This window comes from Embiotoca jacksoni, unplaced genomic scaffold (genome assembly GCF_022577435.1).
Source record: "Embiotoca jacksoni isolate LCO1_2020_lvr unplaced genomic scaffold, fEmbJac1.0.p SCAF_54, whole genome shotgun sequence".
Taxonomy (NCBI): domain Eukaryota; kingdom Metazoa; phylum Chordata; class Actinopteri; family Embiotocidae; genus Embiotoca; species Embiotoca jacksoni.
In genome coordinates, this window is record NW_027185408.1 from 203339 (window position 1) to 224659 (window position 21321).

The 21321-nt window shown below is 46.3% G+C and overlaps 1 long non-coding RNA gene and 1 pseudogene across 1 annotated transcript; one reads left to right on the forward strand and one right to left on the reverse strand.

The window, feature by feature from the left end:
• Positions 1-1802: 1802 nt before the first annotated feature.
• Positions 1803-18251, forward strand: LOC138212252 (protein NLRC3-like; annotated as a pseudogene).
• Positions 18252-19513: 1262 nt separating this feature from the next.
• Positions 19514-20550, reverse strand: LOC138212266 (uncharacterized). The gene is made up of 3 exons (XR_011179417.1): positions 20399-20550; positions 19796-19856; positions 19514-19707 (listed from the first exon to the last, which is right to left on the reverse strand). It is a non-coding gene; the product is annotated as an uncharacterized lncRNA (long non-coding RNA).
• Between the last annotated feature and the right edge of the window lie 771 nt (positions 20551-21321).

Below are 21321 nucleotides of genomic sequence, written 5' to 3' on the forward strand. Positions count from 1 at the left end.
GCCGGTCACGTCGACGAGCTGCTCCGGTCGCTAACGAGCGGCCCCCGTCGGTGCGACCGCATCCGCCGTTACAGCGTGTAAAACACGGAGCACGAGCTCCACGGACAAACACCGGCGTCCTTTCTGCGCACTCACCACGCGAATGTAACCTGGATGCACGATGCAGATCCTCCGTGTTGAAGGGGAAGTATTCACGCCGGTGCTTCCTCGGGCTGCTTCCTTTACTCCCGGTCAAACAAAATGGCGGCCACGTAACGTCGCGAGCTCTGCTCTCCCCCTCTCGCCCCCCTCCTCCCTCCTCCCGCATGCGAGGGGTTTCTTACAGGGCTTCTCACGGGCTGCTCTGGTTTCGGACATCCGGCCGGCAGTAAGGCTGACCCGGGACTGAGTTTAATTACAGCTTGATATCAAGCGGCACCAGAAAATCATTGTTGATCAACTTATGCAGACACGAATCCACATGAAAGGTTGTTGATGGAACTGACGTCATCATTTAATGTGAGAAATATCTGAGGTTACGATTCAGTCTGCCCGCAAACACACAAATAAATATACAAATACAACACACTTTCTGTCTGTTGGCTCGGAAATGTGTTTTAATCTTGCTTGTTGTCTGTTTTTGTCTGAAGGTTTTGTCATTTTTCTTTGGTTTATTTAATTGAGGTTTTTTTTTTATTATTATTGTTATTTGTTACCACTTGAACATTTTGCAGCATTTTTACATCACAGTAGATATGTCTCTTTCTACATTCACACCGATGAAATACAATGCCATTCATTACATGTTAAAGGTGCAGTGGGTGCAGAGCATTTAAAAAAAACTTTGGTTTTCACTTCTGAAATTGCTTGTTTTTAAAAACGTTATATGTTCAGTTCATTAGAATATACTTTTCTGTCCAATTAAAATATCAACGCATTTATTAGGGTTTACAATAATATAATTTAGTAAAAAGTTAGACGTAAAGATAGAAAAGCTCTATAATTAAAATCCAACAATTACAAGAATTATTTGTAAAGCCAGTCGTCCCGCTAATTTTTAATACATCCGCAGCAGAAGAGTTAAATTACTTGTTTTTTGTGTTTTTTTAAGGACGTCTTAAAACTCCAAGTGGAATAGATATCGAAGGAAAACCACAGACTGATTAGAAAACTGTTCTCTGGGTCTGAAAAGTGAAGCCATGAAGTACAATACCTCTACGGGCCACTAGGGGCTCCAAAAACCATCTGTCTCTAATAGACTCCCATTCAAAAAGCATCAAGTTCTCTCCTGAAATACAAAGTCAGCAGATCTTAAGTCATTATTGTGACATGAGATGAACTCTCTCCTTCAGATTCATCAGATATTAGGACTCAAACATGTTTAATGGGCACCAGTCAGGTTTTCTGCTCTAGGTGGGCGGGGCATAGTGTCCCCTCGCTCCTCCCCAGCACGTCCAAATATGGTCACCTCTGGCTGCAAAGATGGCGACAGCTGAAATATCAGACTGGAGGCTTCACAAACCGACAGGTGACGTCACGGATGGTTGCTGTATAAATGAATGTCCTCACAAAGATAGAAAAACATGACTGTGTCTGTGTTACATTTGATGACATCATTATATTTGACAGATTAATGGAACAATAATGAATAATGGAGTGAAGCTGATCTGTTGGTTTTGCCAACTGCATCAACTTCTTTGAATTTGTATTTCCTTGTTGGACAATAAATCTGATTAAATACTGATATCTTTATGATGCAGCTGATAAGGAGTTATGATGTCTGTTAATGTTTAATCTTTATTCCAAAGGTCTGAAGGATCAGATTTCCTGAAAGAAGACTTCAGTCTGAAGAAGTCAGAGAGCTGAGAGACGTCTGAACTCGTCCTGCTGTCCGCTCCATGTTTCTTCTTTCTCTGCTCGGTTTCCATCTTAAAGCTGCTGATTAACTTCTTCACTCGCCGGCTTCACGACGATTATTTCCTCCATCAGAAGGTAACAAACAGTTTCCATCTTCATCTGATAGGTTTTTGACATGGAACCGGTCCGATCAATAAAAATGCCGTCGCTGTCTGTCAGATCAACGCTGACTCTTCTGAAGCAGCTCCTGAACTTTTAAACCCAGCTCAGTTTTCCTGAACTCGTTCTGTGTTTTCTGTTGCGACCGCATGAAGAGTCGACATGTTCAGTAACTTTGAAACCGTCGATCATTTTAACGGCCCGTGTGATTCAGTTAGTGGGGAGCGTTCACTGTCCGGTCTGACGTTGTTCACAGCTGGACTGGTTGGTTATTAACAGGTAATAAAGTCATCAAATATGTGACAGTCAGTCAGAGATCTTTGAAAATGTTCACAGTGAGGAGGAAACAGAAACACGTTCAATTCTCTTTCTGGAATAACGGAGCATGTTTTTCACATCATGTCTGCATCATGTGTTCAGAAACATGTTTTATATTCTCACTGTCTCACTGATGAATGTTTTGCTGTAGATGATGTGGGATTCATAAAAAAACAACAAGGTTCAAAGTTCTTTTATTGCAGCTATAAAATGATAAAACCTTCTGTGATGACATCGTTATCATCCATCAATGATTAAACAGCAAAGACATCAAATACGACACGACTACAGAAACAGTTTAAAAAGATGTTTTTCACTGAGGTCATATTTCAACATCAGCGACTCTTAGAAACTACAGCTGTGTTGAATGTTTTCATGGATCTGTTCAGACTCTCTCAGCTCTTTGTTGAGCTTCAACACAGATGGAGGCGTCGCTGAAAAACAGCCTCAGCTCCTCCAAATGGAGCAGATTTTACAAGTCAAAGAAAATATGAACTTTTATAGAAAAGTTACAGCCTGTTTAGGTTTAATACTTTTACAGACTCTCTGTTCTTTCCTTCTTTCATGTAGCAGATAGAAATATTCACATTTATCTTTGGACTCTGAGATATTTTATTTTCTTGTGATCAGAGATGAACTCTGGTTTTCTGTCATCTTGAAGTTTCCAGACTTTGACAGTGAGGTTCTGAGAGGATGACGAAGACGTCAGACTGATGATGAAGCAGAATCAGCAGCAGCTTCTCTCTCTGTGTTTCCTCTGCAGGTGAAGGTAGAACGACTCTGTGACGGGATCTGAATTCACCTGGTGAGGATTTCATTCACTTCTGCCTGAATTCATCACATCACCTCCTTTAAACTAGTGAAATATAACTTTTAGCAGGTAGATCAGAAAAACACACCTGGACAGAAATGAAGAGAGTTCATGTTGTTTCCTAACATCCATCCTCAGTGGAAATCTGAACAGGATCTGAACTGTGTTTACTTTGGCGCCCTCTGGTGGTGGAATCCAGAGTGACACTGTTGTAGTGTGAATGTTGTTGTACGTACTGAGCAGGTTGTTGTGTTTGTGTGAAGCTGTGGGCTCTGCTATGGACCAGTGGGAGGACAGAGAGGACGGAGTCCGTCCCTCTAAAACCACTCTGTGTGGGGAACATGAGAGCCGGACCGAAGCTCAGAGGTGAGACGACCGTCTCTAACTGTCCACGACTCTTCTCCACGTCACAGCTCAGCACTCACATCACTGCACCATCATTATTCTCACTCAGAGCTCTGTGTGTTCTGTTGAAGAACAAAGCAGCAGCTCAGACCTACTGGACCTGGACCTGGACCTGGACCTAGACCTGGATCTGGACCTGGACATGGACCTGGACCTGGACCTGAACCTGTTCCCACCTGTGTGTCCATGAAGAGTGACCGGTCTATGGACAAACCTGTTCACTTCAAAGATGGACACCAGTCTGTTAAACAAAGGTAATAATGTTTAAAGTTTGTCTTTTGGTTTCAAACCCTCCTGATGTCATAACGTCTTTGTGTTGAACTTATTATTCACCTCGATAGAAGATTGGAGACATCTGGAGAGACAGTTGGCAGCTTGGACAGATGATCTCAGGCAGTTGAATCTGTATGTTCGTTGAAAGGAACCAAACTGTCTTCACACAGAGACTCAGAAGGAAATCTGTTCAGGGAGCTGGAGAGGAGGAAGAGTTGTCTGTAACAAGTAACCCTGCATGACGTGGTCCTCCAGTCAGAAACCTCAGAGCAGGCCATCATGTTTGAGCTGACAGTGAAGATCAAATTAAAGAGGCCCACAAGAAGAAAATGGTCAAAGATCACAGGGGTGGGATCACCTCAGCTCAGAGGATCAAAGGACGTCAGACTCAGATTCTTTAGTCTCTTTAGTTCAGCAATGCCAGTTTGTTGGAACTGCAGGTTCATGGAAACACACTGGATGTATTCATATTTCTGTTAGCGTCCAACAAAACACACAATCTGCAGGGTTAAAACTGAAAGCTCCACATCTCTGTTTCCATCAGGATCCTTCAGCAGGAACCAGATTCTCCTGAACCCAGCTGTGTGTCCATGAAGAGTGACCGGTCTATGGGACGACTTATTTACTTCAAAGATGGACACCAGTCTGTTGAACAAAGGTAATAATGTAAAAAAATGAAGATTTATAACTGGACCTGTATTCAGGCAGCTGCTTGTTAACCCTCCTGTTATGTTTGTTTCTTCGGTACAGCAATGATGTTCCCGGGTCAATGTGACCCGGTGCATGTTTAATCATCCAAAAGTTGTCAGAAACCAAAGAATCCTAATAAATATAGTTTGTACCTCATCACCAACACCATTACTAACAATTCAATCAGTGTTTAGTGGAATGGAGTTATTCACCCCTCCATAGATCATAGTTCAATGAAGATAACTCACTCGTTTTCATGAAAAATACATGTTCAAACTACTTTTTAGGTAAACTGGAAAAACCTAGATATAAATCTCATTAGTCTACCATATCATGTATTTTTTCATCAATTTGATTTGCATCTTGAAACGTTCTTTTTTTCATGGGGTGATGTAGATAAATAGAGATGAGACATCTCTGCTGTTCAGGGTTATATTGACCCGCTCACTCAAAATCAAGCCAAATGAGTCATAAGGATTGTGTTTCATCCAGCTCCTTCCACTTCTCCCCCAAAACACGTGTCCCTTCTAGATTAGTCATTTCTACAATGACTTTCTGTATTGAGTTTTGAATGACCAGCTCAAAAGCTGACTTGATGTCTGTGATACGAGTCACTACCATCCTGGTTGGGCCTGGCACTGTCTTTACAATGTTTTTGGCAGACGGTCTCAGCTGATGTGTATCAGGTGAGGATGACCGCTGTATTTCATGATTTGTTGACACGAATGTCTCGCTTGGAGGAACAGGTTTATCACTTTCCTCATCTGATGGTTCATAATCAGTCCCATTATAATCTGAATTGACCTCAACATGGTCTTCATCTTCAGACACATCCTCCTCTATTTCACTGTCGTGATCAAGGATGTGCTCCAGAGCCTCCAGGGCGGTCATCCTTTAGTTTCTGTTGCTCATGTTGTCCTACAGTAAGCTGCTGAGTTGTATCTGCAGAGTGTATAGTTGGTAGGACTCCTAAGACACCATTTTGTATGTTTCGGCCCTCTCCTGCTAAGTGTGGGTGGAGGTTTCCTGCAGGAAAGAAAAGGTTCACTTCAAAACAGTATCTGTATTTCTAACACAGGTTGTAGTTAGAAAGAGAGAGTGTGAGATTGGGATGAAATAGGTGTGTGTGTGTGTGTGTGTGTGTGTGTGTGTGTGTGTGTGTGTGTGTGTGTGTGTGTGTGTGTGAGTGAGTGAGAGAAATGGGGTGAAACATGGTGGGAGGAAGTAATAAAGACTGTCTCACATTTTCAAAGAAAGAAATGATCTAAACTTGACACTTTTGACCCCTTACAGCCTCAACTTTCACTGCCGGGTCAAATTGACCCGAACATCATATCTGTAATATAAACCTGTAGGGAGGGGTTGCAAATATATGATATATATATAAAAAAAAGAAATTGTATTTACATTGATTAAACTAATTAAGGCAAGCAGAAGAAGTTTGATACAGAAAAAGTACTTCAGGCCGAGCTTTGAGTGAGTTTTTTTGAATCATGAAGCAGCAACAGAGAATCTCCTGCACATCACCTGCAGGGTTTAAACCCACTGAATCCAAAGGTTGATAAAAGTCTGATGATCAAAGGTAAGAATGAGAAATACTGGCGTCTGACTGGATTAGTGATTTAAAAAGGATGTTTTGTCTTCCTGTTCAGCTTCTGTCAGGTGTTGGTTGTCTTGGTAACTAAAAACATGAAGTCTCTTTACTTTATGTTTCTAGATTAATTCTGACCAAACATCTTCTGTTTTGATGTTGACTTTACAGAGTTGATCAGCAGGACTCAGACGTTCCTGAAACAAACCTGGACTCCATATTTCTGGTGTGTAAACACACAAACTAAATAGTGAATTACCAAAACTCACATTCTCCCTGCTGCACTCTGTAGACCAGCAGGATTTCAGTCCATATTTAAAATGATCTGATACGTTCTGTGTATTAAAGTTGATATATTTCTCTGTTTCAGCTGCTGGAGGAGAACATGATCAGTTTTGTAAAGAACGAGCTGAAGAAGATGCAGAAAATTCTGAGTCCAGATTATCCAGAATGCTTAGAGTGTCAGAGTGAGGATGAGGAGGTGTTGGAGGGTGAGGATGAAGAGCAGAGGAGGAGCAGAGAGTCATTTCTGAAGATCACACTGCACTTCCTGAGGAGACTGAAGCAGGAGGAGCTGGCTGACCGTCTGCAGAGCAGTAAGAGGATTTTAACAGCTGGAACATGATGGAAAGAGGAAACATGGGAGAAACTTAGATTTCCAAACTCTGCTGTTAATATGATGCAAACATCTTCATCACATCTGTGAATTCTTCTGGACTGAAAACAGTCAGAAACTGTTTGTCCACAACTGAAGTGAAGAATTGATTTCACGGAGACAAAATATTTACAATTTTAAAAGGTTTTTCTTCAGGTTTACTGAGACATTCACTTGTTTGTTTGTATGTTTTTTAGGAAGTAATCCTGCAGTGTGTCGACAAATCAAGAAAAACCTGAGGAAGAAGTTCCAGAGTGTGTTTGAGGGGATTTCTAAAGCAGGAAACCGAACCCTTCTGAATGAGATGTACACAGAGCTGTACATCACAGAGGGAGGGACTGCAGAGGTCAATGATCAACATGAGGTCAGACAGATTGAAACAACATCCAGGAAACCAGACAGACCAGAAACAACCATCAGACAAGAAGACATCTTTAAAGACTCACCAGGAAGACATGAACCAATCAGAACAGTGCTGACAAAGGGAGTGGCTGGCATCGGGAAGACAGTGTTAACACAGAAGTTCACTCTGGACTGGGCTGAAGACAAAACCAACCAGAACATCCAGTTCATGTTTCCGTTCACTTTCAGAGAGCTGAATGTGCTGAAAGAGAGAAAGTTCAGTTTGGTGGAACTGGTTCATCACTTCTTCACTGAAACCAAAGCAGCAGGAATCTGCAGCTTTGAACACTTCCAGGTTGTGTTCATCTTTGACGGTCTGGATGAGTGTCGACTTCCTCTGGACTTCCACAACAATGAGATCCTGACTGATGTTACAGAGTCCACCTCAGTGGATGTGCTGCTGACCAACCTCATCAGGGGGAAACTGCTTCCCTCCGCTCGCCTCTGGATAACCACACGACCTGCAGCGGCCAATCAGATCCCTGCCGAGTGTGTCGGCATGGTGACAGAGGTCAGAGGGTTCACTGACCCGCAGAAGGAGGAGTACTTCAGGAGGAGGTTCAGAGATGAGGAGCAGGCCAGCAGCATCATCTCCCACATCAAGACATCCAGAAGCCTCCACATCATGTGCCACATCCCGGTCTTCTGCTGGATCACTGCTACAGTTCTGGAGGACGTGTTGAAAAGAAGAGACGGAGGAGACCTGCCCAAGACCCTGACGGAGATGTTCATCCACTTCCTGGTGGTTCAGGCCAAAGTGAAGCAGGTCAAGTATGATGGAGGAGCTGAGACAGATCCACACTGGAATGAAAAGAGCAGGAAGATGATGGAGTCTCTGGGAAAACTGGCTTTTGATCAGCTGCAGAAAGGAAACCTGATCTTCTATGAATCCGATCTGACAGAGTGTGGCATCGATATCAGAGCAGCCTCAGTGTACTCAGGAGTGTTCACCCAGATCTTTAAAGAGGAGAGCGGGCTGTACCAGGACAAGGTGTTCTGCTTCGTCCATCTGAGCGTTCAGGAGTTTCTGGCTGCTCTTCACGTCCATCTGACCTTCATCAACTCTGCTGTCAATCTGCTGGAAAAACAAAGAAGATCCTGGTATAAACTGTTTGGAGAGAAACCTGATCCAACACTTTTCTACCAGACTGCTTTGGATAAGGCCTTAAAGAGTCCAAATGGACACCTGGACTTGTTCCTCCGCTTCCTTCTGGGTCTTTCACTGCAGACCAATCAGATTCTTCTACGAGGCCTGCTGACACAGACAGGATGTAGCTCACAGACCAATCAGGAAACAGTCCAGTACATCAAGAAGAAGATCAGTGAGAATCTGTCTGCAGAGAGAAGCATCAATCTGTTCCACTGTCTGAATGAACTGAATGATCGTTCTCTGGTGGAGGAGATCCAACAGTCCCTGAGATCAGGACATCTCTCCACAGATAAACTGTCTCCTGCTCAGTGGTCAGCTCTGGTCTTCATCTTACTGTCATCAGAAGAACATCTGGATGTGTTTGACCTGAAGAAATACTCAGCTTCAGAGGAGGCTCTTCTGAAGCTGCTGCCAGTGGTCAAAGCCTCCAACAAAGCTCTGTACGAGGATTTATTAACCATTTCAAACATGTTTCATTTTGTAAATAACAAATAAAACAGTTTGTGTTCATTGTTAATTCTTCTCTAGGCTGACTGGATGTAACCTGTCAGAGAGAAGCTGTGAAACTCTGTCCTCAGTTCTCAGCTCCCAGTCCTCCAGTCTGAGAGAGCTGGACCTGAGTAACAACGACCTTCAGGATTCAGGAGTGAAGATGCTGTCTGCTGGTCTGGAGAGTCCTCACTGTAAACTGGAGACTCTCAGGTCAGGAAATATCTGGTTGTTGATCAGTTAAATTTTCTTTAAGTTCATATTGGTGCAGATGTTCAACGTCTGTAAGATTTTCCTTCTTGTTTCTGGAGTTGATATTTTTCTGACTCCAGTCTGTCAGGTTGTCTGATCTCAGAGAAAGGCTGTGCTTCTCTGGCCTCAGCTCTGAGCTCCAACCCCTCCCATCTGAGACAGCTGGACCTGAGCTACAATCATCCAGGAGACTCAGGAGTGAAGCTGCTGTCTGCTGGTCTGGAGGATTCTCACTGCAGACTGGACACTCTCAGGTATGGACAGACAACCAGAGCTCACACAGTGCAGGTTTGTCTCATTGATTTGACTTCATGTGTTGTTGCTCAGGTCCATCATCATGAAGGATGACTTGTTTCTCTTGTTTCTGTTCAGAGGAGTGAGGAGGTCTGAGTTAGGAAACATGTGGATCCTCAGAAGTCTTTTATCCAATGGAAACAGCTGTTCATTATAAACATTGTGAAGTTGGTGTCAAATCCTTCTCATCTTGAACCATGTTATCAGCCTGGCTGTAGGGACGACAGTGTTCATCAGTCGATCACCACTTTGGTCCAAACTCATTCATCTCAACAACTAATAAACATGAGATGAACTTCTGTTCACACAAATTTTTAGAAGTTCAGGACTCAAAGTTTGGCCTCAGTCTTCACTGTGAAATAAACTCGTTTTTATATGAAGTTCTAAAATCAAGTCAGTTTTATTTTGCAGTCCAGAGTTATAACTTTTCCTCCCAGAGCTTCAGTCTCTACAGCTGACTCCCTCCATCATTACACCCTCGATTCTGAACATGTAAATTACACAAACCAACTGAATGTGGTGGTTGGACTGATCTGTGAACAGTCTGAAAACAGTTCAGCTGTTCATGTGAATGTTGGTCAAACTGTTCATTTTAAGGGACAACATGCAGAGACCAATATTTCACATGTGGGAGGACATCAATAAAAACAGAGCAGATCAGTGGAGAGTGAGCTCTCTGATTATTTCTGCATCACTTCTTCTTCAGGTGTTTTCCTCACAGACAGCAGTGAAACCATCAGAGACAGTTGACACTGATGAGTTTCAGCCTGTTTGTGTCTCACTGACAAACTGAGGAACTCTGCTTCATGTTGAACAGCAGTTAGGACTCCTGTTGGATAGAAAATCATTGTGACTGTTTCTTCCTCCAGGGTGGACCATGGTGGAGAGCAGTGGTTAAAACCTGGTCTGAGGAAGTGTAAGTTTGACTGATACACGTTACATTACATTACATTTCATTTAGCTGACGCTTTTCAACCATGAGGGTACAAACCCAGAACAACAAGAATCAAGAAAATACAATTTCTTCAAGAAAGCCAAACTACAAAGTGCTAAAAGTAAGTTTCATTTTCAGCTGCTAAAGTTCTCCTATTCAAGTTAAAGTCTGAAGAGGTGTGTTTTTAGTTTGCGGCGGAAGATGTTCAGAGTTTCTGCTGTCCTGATGTTGTTGGGGAGCTCATTCCACCATTTAGGAGCCAGGACAGCAAACAGTCGTGATTTTGTCGAGTGTTTAGCTCAGTGAGGAGCAACAAGCTGATTGGCCGATGCAGAGTGGAGTGAACGGGCTGGGATGTAAGGTTGGACCATGTCCTGGATGTAGACTGGACCTGATCTGTTCACAGCACGGTACGCAAGTACCAATGTTTTGAAACGGATGTGGGCGGCAACTGGTAACCAGTCAAGGGAGCGGAGGAGGAGGAGAAGGAGGAGGAGAAGGTGTGTTTCTTTTTGTTGTTGCAGTGATGTTGGCAGTAAGAGAGAGTTGACTGTCGAGTGTCACCGAGGTTCTCAGCAGTCAGGGTCGGGATAACAGAGTTGTTGAAGGTAGTAGTCAGGTCGAGGGTGGGAGAGTCTTTCCATGGAAGGAAGAGCAGTTCAGTCTTGTGGAGGTTGATTTTCAGGTGGTGTGAGGACATCCACTGAGAGATGTCAGTCAGACAGACAGAGATTCATGCTGCTACCTGTGTTTCAGATCGGGGAAAAGAGAGGATCAGTTGGGTGTCATCAGCAAAGCTGTGGTAGGAAAAGACATTCGAGCTAATGACAGAGCCGAGAGAGTTGGTGTACAGAGAGAAGAGGAGGGGACCCAGGACGGAGACTTGAGGGACACCAGTAGTGAGAGGACAAGGTTCAGACACAGATCCTCTCCAAGTTACCCGGTAGGTGAGGTCGTTGAGGTAGGATGAGAACAGGGAGAGAGCAGAGCCTGAGACACCGAGGTCCTGAAGGAGGAAAGAAGGATCTGGTGGTTCACTGTGTCAAATGCAGCAGAAGGTCTAGAAGGATCAGGACAGAGGAGAGAGAGGCTGCTCTAGCAGTGTGAAGCTGCTCAGAGACAGAAGGAGGACCGTCTCTGTTGAGTGGTCTGTTGAAACCAGACTGGTGGTCAAGAAGGTTATTATGGTGGAGATAGGAGGAGAGTTGGTTGAAGATAGCTCGCTCCAGAGTTTTGGAAAGAAAGTAAAGAAGAGAGACGGTCTGTAGTTGTTTACTTCAGACATGTTGAGGGGGGGTTTCTTCAGGAGAGGGTTCACTCTCTCCTTCAGAGAGTTCAGGAAACAGACCGTTGACAGAGAAGTGTTGATGAGATGGAGAGAAAACGAAGAAGGTCTGGAGCAATAGACTGGAGAATGTGAGATGGGATGGGGTGAAGGCGGGGTGGACGTTACCAAGGTAACAACTTGATTGGCAGACGGGGGGTGAAAGAAGAAAGTGAAGGGGATGAAGATGAAGATGATGGACATGTAGTTACAAAAGCTGGGTTTGAAAATGAGGAGCATATATCATCTATCTTTTTAGTAAAGTAGTTGACAAAGTGGCTTGGTAGAAGGGAGGAGGGAGGAGAGGGGGGGGGTCAAGGAGGTTAGATAAGATGGAGAAGAGGTTTTTGGGATTGGAAAATGAGGATTGAATCCTGGTTTGGTAGAAAGAGCTTTTGGCTGCAGAAATCGAGGCAGAGAAAGAGGAGAGGAGAGATTGATAAGTGAGCAGGTCGTCAGGGTGGTTAGATTTTCTACATTTCCTTTCTGCTGCTCTCATAGTGTCTCTCAGACAACCACGGAGCTGGGGAGGACTGGAGGACATGGAGGAGGACAGAGACAATCAAGAGAGGAAGACAGAGGAGAAAGGAGAGTGTCTGTGGCTGAGTTAGGATGCATGAGGGAGAAAGAGTCAGTTGAAGGGAGGGCAGATAAAACAGAGGAGGGAGAGAGGAAGGAGAGTGGAGGGACCGAGAGGAGGAGGACAGGAGGGAGGGAGAGAGGAGGAGGAGAGGGAGAGGAGGGAGAGAGTAGGGATAGAGGAGGGAGAGAGGAGGAGGAGAGGAGGAGGAGGGGGAGAGGAGAGGGAAAGGAGGGAGAGAAGGGAGAGAGGAGGGAGAGTGGAGGGGGAGAGGAGGAGAGGAGGGAGAGAGGAGGGGTGAGAAGGAGGAGGGAGAAAGGAGTTAGAGAGAAGGAGGAGAGGAGGGTGAGTGGAGGGGGAGAGGAGGGAGAGAGGGCGTGAGAGGAGGGGGAGAGGAGGGAGAGAGGAGGGAGAGTGGAGGGGGAGAGTAGGGATAGAGGAGGGAGAGGGGAGAGGAAGAGGAAAGGAGGAGAGGAGGGGGAGAGGAGGAAGAGATGAGGGAGAGAGGGCGTGAGAGGAGGGGGAGAGGAGGGAGAGAGGAGGGAGAGAGGAGGGAGAGTGGAGGGGGAGATTAGGGATATAGGAGGGAGAGAGGAGGGGGAGAGGAGGAGGAGAGGAGGGGGAGATGAGGGCGAGAGGAGGAGAGGAGGAGGAGAGGAGGGATAGAAGCGAGAGAGGAAGGGGAGAGGAGGGCGAGAGGAGGAGGAGGAGAGGAGGGGGAGAGGAGGAGGAGAGGGAGAGGAGGGAGAGTGGAGGGGGAGATGAGGAAGAGAGTAGGAATAGAGGAGGGAGAGAGGAGGAGGAGAGGAGGAGGAGGGGGAGAGGAAGGAAAGAGGAGGGAGAGAGGAGGAGGAGAGGGAGAGGAGGGAGAGAAGGGAGAGAGGAGGGGGAGTGGAGGGAAAGAAGAGGTAGAGAGGAGGCAAAGACGAGGGAGAGAGGAGGAAGAGAGGAGAGAGAGGAGGGAGAGAGGAGGAGGAGAGGAGGAGGAGGGTGAGAGGAGGGGGACAGGAGGAGGAGAGGAGGGAGAGAGGGGGAGGAAGGAGAAAGGAGTTAGAGAGAAGAAGAATAGGAGGAAGAGAGGAGGGGGTGAGGAGGGAGAGTGGAGGGGGAGAGGAGGAGGAGAGTAGGGATAGAGGAGGGAGAGAGGAGGAGGAGAGGATGGTGAGTGGAGGGGGAGAGGAGGGAGAAAGGAGAAGAAGAGGAGGGAGAGAGGAGCGGGAGAGCAGGAGGAGGGAGAAAGGAGTTAGAGAGAAGGAGGAGAAGTGGGAGAGTGGAGGGGGAGAGGAGGAGGAGAGTCGGGATAGAGGAGGGAGAGAGGAGGGGGAGAGGAGGAGGAAAGGAGGAGAGGAGAGGGAGAGGAGGGGAGAGGAGGAAGAGAGGAGGGAAAGAGGGCGTGAGAGGAGGGAGAGAGGAGGGAGAGAAGGGAGAGAGGAGGGAGAGTGGAGGGGGAGAGTAGGGATATAGGAGTGAGAGAGGAGGGGGAGAGGAGGAGGAGAGGAGGGTGAGCGGAGGGGGAGAGGAGGGAGAAAGGAGGAGGAGAGGAGGGAGAGAGGCGCGGGAGAGAAGGGAGAAAGGAGGAGGAGAGGAGGGAGAGAGGAGGGGGTGAGAAGGAGGAGGGAGAAAGGAGTTAGAGAGAAGGAGGAGAGGAGGGAGAGTGGAGGGGGAGAGGAGGAGGAGAGTAGGGATAGAGGAGGGAGAGAGGAGGGGGAGAGAAGGAGGAGAGAAGGGGGAGAGGAGGAGGAGAGGGAGAGAGGAGGGGGACAGGATGAGGAGGGGAGGAGGAGGGATAAAGGAGGGAGAGAAGGGACAGAGGAGGAGGAGAGGAGAGAGAGAGGGGGGAGAGAGGAGGGGGAGAGAAGGAGGAGAGAAGGGGGAGAGGAGGGAGAGAGGAGGGGGAGAGGAGGAGGAGAGGAGGGTGAGCGGAGGGGGAGAGGAGGGAGAAAGGAGGAGGAGAGGAGGGAGAGAGGCGCGGGAGAGAAGGGAGAAAGGAGGAGGAGAGGAGGGAGAGAGGAGGGGGTGAGAAGGAGGAGGGAGAAAGGAGTTAGAGAGAAGGAGGAGAGGAGGGAGAGTGGAGGGGGAGAGGAGGAGGAGAGTAGGGATAGAGGAGGGAGAGAGGAGGGGGAGAGAAGGAGGAGAGAAGGGGGAGAGGAGGAGGAGAGGGAGAGAGGAGGGGGACAGGATGAGGAGGGGAGGAGGAGGGATAAAGGAGGGAGAGAAGGGACAGAGGAGGAGGAGAGGAGAGAGAGAGGGGGGAGAGAGGAGGGGGAGAGAAGGAGGAGAGAAGGGGGAGAGGAGGGAGAGGAGGAGGAGATGAGGGGGAGAGGAGGGTGAGATGAGTGCGAGAGGAGGAGGAGGGATGAAGGAGGGAGAGAGGAGGAGAGAGAGGAGAGGGGGACAGGAGGAGGAGGGATAAAGGAGGGAGAGAGGAGGGACAGAGGAGGAGGAGAGGAGGGAGAGAGGGGGGTTAGAGGAGGGGGAGAGAAGGGAGAGGAGAGGAGGGGGAGAGGAGGGTGAGATGCGGGCGAGAGGAGGAGAGGAGGAGAGGAGGAGAGGAGGAGGGAGCGAGAGGTGGGAGAGAGGTGGGGGAGAGGAGGAGGATGGAGAGAGGAGGAGGGGAGGAGGAGGGATAAAGGAGGGAGAGAGGAGGGACAGAGGAGGAGGAGAGGAGGGAGAGAGGGGGAGAGGAGGGAGAGGAGGAGGAGATGAGGGGGAGAGGAGGGTGAGATGAGTGCGAGAGGAGGAGGGATGAAGGAGGGAGAGAGGAGGGAGAGAGGAGGAGGAGAGGAGGGAGAGAGGGGGGTTAGAGGAGGGGGAGAGAAGGGAGAGGAGGAGGAGAGGAGGGGGAGAGGAGGGTGATATGAGGGCGAGAGGAGGAGGGAGCGGGAGGTGGGAGAGAGGCGGGGGAGAGGAGGAGGATGGAGAGAGGAGGAGGAGAGGAGGGGGAGGGAGCGAGAGGAGGGAGAGAAGGGAGAGAGGAGGGGGAGAGGAGGAGTAGGGAACGAGAGGAGGGAGAGAAGGAAGAGAGGAGAGGGAAGAGAGGAAATAGAGAGAAGGGAGAGAGGAAGGAGAAAGGAGGGAGAGAGGAGTGGGAGAGGAGGGGGAGAGGAGGGGGAGAGGAGGGAAAGAAAAGGGAGAGAGGAGGAAGGGAGAGAGCAGGAGGAGAGGAGGGTGAGAGGAGGGAGAGAGGAGGGAGAGAGGAGGGAGAAAGGAGGAAGAGAGGAGGGAGAGAGGAGGGAGAGAGTAGGAAGAGAGGAGAAGGTGAGGAGGGGGAGACGGAGAGAGGAGGGAGAGAGGAGGGAGAGAGGAGGGGTGAGGTGGAGGAGGGGGAGACGGAGAGAGGAGGGAGAGAGGAGGGAGAGAGGAGGGGTGAGGTGGAGGAGGGGGAGAGGAGAGAGAGAGGAGGGACCGAGAGGAGGAGGACAGGAGGGAAGGAGAGAGGAGGAGGAGAATAGGGTGAGAGGAGGAAGAGGGGAGGGGGAGAGGATGGAGAGAGGGAGTGAATGACTGACAGGTCCAGAGTCTGTTGATGTGGTCAGGTTGTCAGTTTGAGAGAGTCAGAGATAAAGAAGTGGTCGGAGACATGAAGTGGAGTTACAGTGAGGTTAGATGTGGAGCAGTTTCTGGTGAAATATAGTCCAGGTGGTTCCAACCTTTGTGAGGAGGAGGAGAAGGACTGAGGGAGACAGCAAAGGAAGACAGGAAAAGGAAAAGGTCAGATGACTTCTCTGTCTGGATGTTAAAGTCACCCAGAAGGACAAGTGGAGGACTATTTTCTGGGAAGTTTGATAGGAGGACGTCTAATTCATCCAAGAAATCTCCCAAAGAACCTGGAGGACGGTAGAGGACAACAATGTTTAATTGGACCGGATGAGAAACTGTCACAGCATGAAACTCAAAAGACAGTGAGGTAGGAAGTGGAAGTGGGGAAAGAGAAAAACTCCATTTGGGGGAGATGAGTAAACCTGTACCACCTCCTCCCCCCTCCTCCTCTACCAGGAGGTCTGGGGGTGTGGCTGAAGGAGAAGGCAGAGGAGAGAGCAGCAGGGTGGATGTGTTGTCCGGTGTGATCCAGGTCTCAGTGAGACCAAGGAAGTCCAGCGATTGCTGGATATCAAAGCCAGAGATGAAGTCTGTCTTCAGCTGACTGTCAGTTCCAGAGTCCTCCTGTGACGAGGTGTTGGGTATGTGTGGAACGGGTGGGATAGATAAGAGAGGAAAGGTGACGGTGTTGGTGTGAACGAGTGGGAGGCTGATAGTATCTACGAGTAGATATACGCACAGGTACGGAAAGTACACACATATTCAGATAGCAGTAGTTATACTCAGCGTCCCCCGGAGACTCCAACAAAAGACTCCTTTGTCTCCGTCCTCCGAATCTTCGTACGACGAGCCCTCATAGACGCTGAAGCTGAGTCTTCAAACACTTCCTGGTTTTCCAACAGGGTTGGCTACAGCTGGTCAGACCACACCCCCTGCTCGTTAGGCCTCCCGTCACCAGGTGTTACAAATGGGCAGCAATAGAAACTCACCACTGATTTCTAAACAAAGAAAACTTTCACACAGTCTCTAAATTTGGTCCCAAACTGTTCCCGGAGAGTCTTTTTACCTCAAACGGTAGAAAGTAAAATACAACTTAGTCCTTAATAGAATTGGAATAAAAGACCATCAGTTTAACTCTAAACTTGTTCTCTTTGACTCTCAGTTACTTGAGTGAAAACAAGAATCCAATCACAAACAATTCCAGCTACCAAAAACCATCCAAGCTTTATCAGTCAAGATATCCTAAAACAGCAGATGCAATAATAAACTTGATCAGAGTAGCGTATTTAAAGATTCTACTTTGTCTTAGTTCAAGTGATCCAGCTGGATGTCGTCCCCCAAAAGTCAAAGCCTGACAAAAAGTATCATCATTAAACTTTCTATGAACGAACAACAAGTCAGGAAGTAAAGAAAGAAAAAAGCCATCAGATGTGTCAGATGATAAACTGCAGCTGTGTCGTGTCTTTTTCTCTCCATCAGATTTCTGTGAACTTGAACTGGACACAAACTCAGTAAACGGAAAACTCAAACTGTCTGACAACAACAGGAAGGTGACGAAGGTGGAAGAAGATCAGTCATATCCTGATCATCCAGACAGATTTGACTGGTGGCAGCTGCTGTGTAGAACTGGTCTGATTGGTCGCTGTTACTGGGAGGTCGAGTGGAGAGGAAATGTTTATATAGCAGTGAGTTACAGAGGAATCAGAAGGAGAGGACACAGTGATGACTGCTGGTTTGGAAGGAACGATCAGTCCTGGAGTCTGAACTGTTACGACGATGGTCGTTACTCTGTCTGTCACAATAACACAGTAACATCCTCCTCTTCCTCCTCCTCTTCCTCCAACAGAGTAGCAGTGTATGTGGACTGTCCTGCTGGCACTCTGTCCTTCTACAGAATCTCCTCTGACACTCTGATCCACCTCCACACCTTCAACACCACATTCACTGAACCTCTGTATCCTGGATTTGGGTTCTGTTCAGATGGTTCCTCAGTGTCTCTGTGTTCTCTGTAGGAGGAAGAGTCTGTGGAAGTGACAGCAGCTTTAAATGTTGATGGTGGATGAAGTTTCTCTTTGGTTCACCGTTGAATCACTGATTGTGATGTCACAATATGTTTTGTGTCAGAAGTAGTGAAATGATGTCCTCACCTCTGAACTTTGACCTTCACTTCCATGTGGACAGATGAAGGTCAAACTGAGCTCTTTGGCTGATAAACATCAGCAGATTCTGGAAACCTGCTGCAAGATGGCCTGAAAATGTCTCCGAACTCGAGGGGGACAAACTTTTACACCTCATAAATCCTGTTGAAATGTTTTGTGTCTTTCAGTTGATGAAATGAAACGTGACCGTACTTAGATATTTGAAGAAAGGCTCATTTAATGTCTGTTTGCTGTAGAGGTTGTGTTTAAGATGTTGTTTGAACCAACTATGTCCAAACCTCTGTAATATCACTGAAAGGTTCAATTATTGTAAATAATTCACATTTCTACCAGCTGACAATAATTATTGAACTTAACCTGTTTCTGCTGAATCTACAGTTTGTTTCCAGCTGAAAGAAGTTGTTCATGAATGAAAAGTAAAGTCTGTATCAAACAAATGCAGCTTTTAGAATTATTGACAATTTATCAGCTCCAAATATGAGAAATTAAAAGTTTATAAGAGCTTCTGTTGGTTTGTTATCAATAAAAATAAAAAGTCTACTTTTCAGTACTTTTTTGGATTTTTTAAAAATATTTTAACCAATATTTAAAAACATGACTGATCCCCAGTATTACCATCTTTACACTATTGTTTTACATGTACTCATGTTTTCCAACTGACTGGTAAATGAAAATTAACATAAAATAACAATAATCTCATTTTACACTTTTACACTCGTCATGAATCCTGTTGAAATGTTTTCTGTGTTTAAGTTGACGAAATAAAATGTGAATATTTGAAGAAAGTTTCATTTAGTGTGTTTGCTGCCGGGTTGAAATGACCATATTTGGACGACCTGGGGAGGAGGGAGAGGTCTAACGGAGACGGAGGACACTATGCCCCGCCCACGTTTACTGGAAACATGACTTCCTCCCAGGCCTGTCAATCAAACAAACACGCCCCCAAACATAACAATGTTCAAGGTGTGAACTACTGCCCGTTCTGTCATCATCACCTACGACTCCACGTCATCACTTGAGTATCAATGTCGTCGTCTCCGTCCTTTCTACTAAAACTAGCCTCGTATGGCAACTAGCTAGCTCAACCTTTCAGGGAGCGCTACATAACACGCAGCATGCAGCAAATTGTAGAAGTCACAACACGCGTGAACCAAACAAACCTCGTAGACTTCTTCTCATGGAGAGCTACTAAATCCTCATCACTTCATTCTTGTCCTTGTCTTTCTCTTCTTTCCATACAGTTGTTTTTAAATAATAAAACTTAGCAACAGAGCTCACTCTATTCTATTTTTCCTTCCATCCATCCATCCATCCATCCATCCATCCATCCATCATCCATCCATCCATCCATCCATCCATCCATCCATCCATCTATCTATCTATCTATCTATCTATCTATTGTTCCAGTGATGATCTCAACAGTTTCTCCAGTTCTCAGAAACGTTGGTTAAACGGTTGTTGAAGCTGAAAGACGCGACATTAAACCATCTTTTCCTCCATATTGAGTTATTTCATGGTTCTGTCCTCCGTTTGTTGTAGAAAACCATAAATCCCGGGACGTCCTCTTTCTTCCACTCACACAACTGAAAGTAACTGAAGCCCACGCAAAGAGTCCCACGGTGACCTCTGACCTCTGACCCCGCCCGACATGTTAGAGGACTGTGGTGGAGATTTGTCAGCTTCCTGTGAGTCAGTGAAACCTTCATCCAGACTTCGTCCAGGTTTCCACGGTGAAATCCCAAATGTTCACGTACCTGTGGTCACTAAAACGTGAGGAACTCAGGTGTTGATGTTGATAAAGAGACCAACGTTGGAACACTTCCTCATGAAGGTTGTTGCTTCCTGCTGCTCCATGAACATGCAGGAATTATATATATTTGTAAATATAAATCAGGTAGAACTTATAATTAAAAACAGTTGTTCCTCAACATACCTGCCTGGAACATCCACGGTACTGTTGAGTCTCTCTGAAGCCTCACATCCCTGCTGGCTGACTGGGAAAGGAAAGGAAATGCTTTCAGAAGAAACACCAAACTATGCAGCTCATAATATGATACTCTGATAATAGAAACTTCAAAACACCTTCAAGTTGATTATCAAACACACATGATGCTAAATTCAATCTACGACAGAGAAATACACGTTAAATAAATGACTCTTTCACTCCATGAATGCTTTGAGTTCCAGAAAGAGGAAATTCATCTCTAAGATAATAATAATGTCATTTTACGTGAATAATAAACTGTCGTAGAAATACGTTTTCTGTCATTCAAACAGTTGTGAGTGTGCTAATGTTATCTAGAAAGCTCCTTCTAGTAAATAAGTGTATTAAAACTAGTGTAGTAAAGTAAGCAGCTTACTGGATAACAAGCCATCAGCAGCAGAGCAGTGACTGTCTGACATCAGGGCGGCTAACATGAGCTCAGGACAAATGATAGCTGGCTTCAACTGGAGTTCACCAATTCATGGTGAAACTAAAGGAGCTTTAAGATCATCATGATTTTAAGATCTGGAACTGACGTGACACAAAACTCACATGACCTCAGAGGTGGTTGAATCTCCATCTTCTGCTCTTTTTAAATCCCTCCATTGAACTTTTTGTTCTCGGCTCCACGAACACGACTCAGAGAATTCTTTGGGACCGACTGAAAATGGCCGCCCTCCTCCACCACGGTGAGGGTCCATGTGAGCCGCTGCCTGCTGCTCTCCGACACGTTAGCTCTTAATCCGACATGAAGGATGACGCTGTCAGTCGGAGATCATCGATGAACCGTTCAAACATCACGTTAGTAAACTGGTGAAAGTTTCTAGTGAAGTTTGAAGTGATGGTGAAACATCAGTCCCGATGTGTTCCTCTCGCTGCCGAACTTCGTCTGAAAAACGGGGATTTTCTAACTTCTTCCTTCGTCGGTAAAACACAGTTTAATTTCATTTGACCGAAACACCATCTGAATCTGTCCTGACCTCAACTGTCACTCGGCGTGTGTTCAGTCCGTCACATGTTCTGATTTAAAGCAGGAAATATCTATTTTTCTGTCTGCTTTGATGAACTGAATCCACCTAACAGCTGATAACAACTAAAGTTTTATAGAAATACAACTTCCAAAGGTTTTCCTGCTCGCGCTCCTGTCGTTAGCCCCGCCCCTCTAAGAACCCGGTAGGTTACCAAGAAGGTCTCTCTGCTTGTCCTGATTGGCTGGCAACAGATTGACACCTGACCAACCAATACGGTGAGGACACGAGAGGTTCAAGGGCAACTCAAAACTGTAGGACACTTCAGGACTTTTCCAAACTCCACTTCTCTGCTTATGAACACAAATGCAAATTCACTGTTACAGAATTACAAAGAAACACATGTAAACAAACTAGCAGGACGCTACAAGTGTTTATGGACATATTTGAAACATGCAGAAGGAAGTTAAATACTGCAGGTATTTGAGTGAAACTCCACCTTTATTT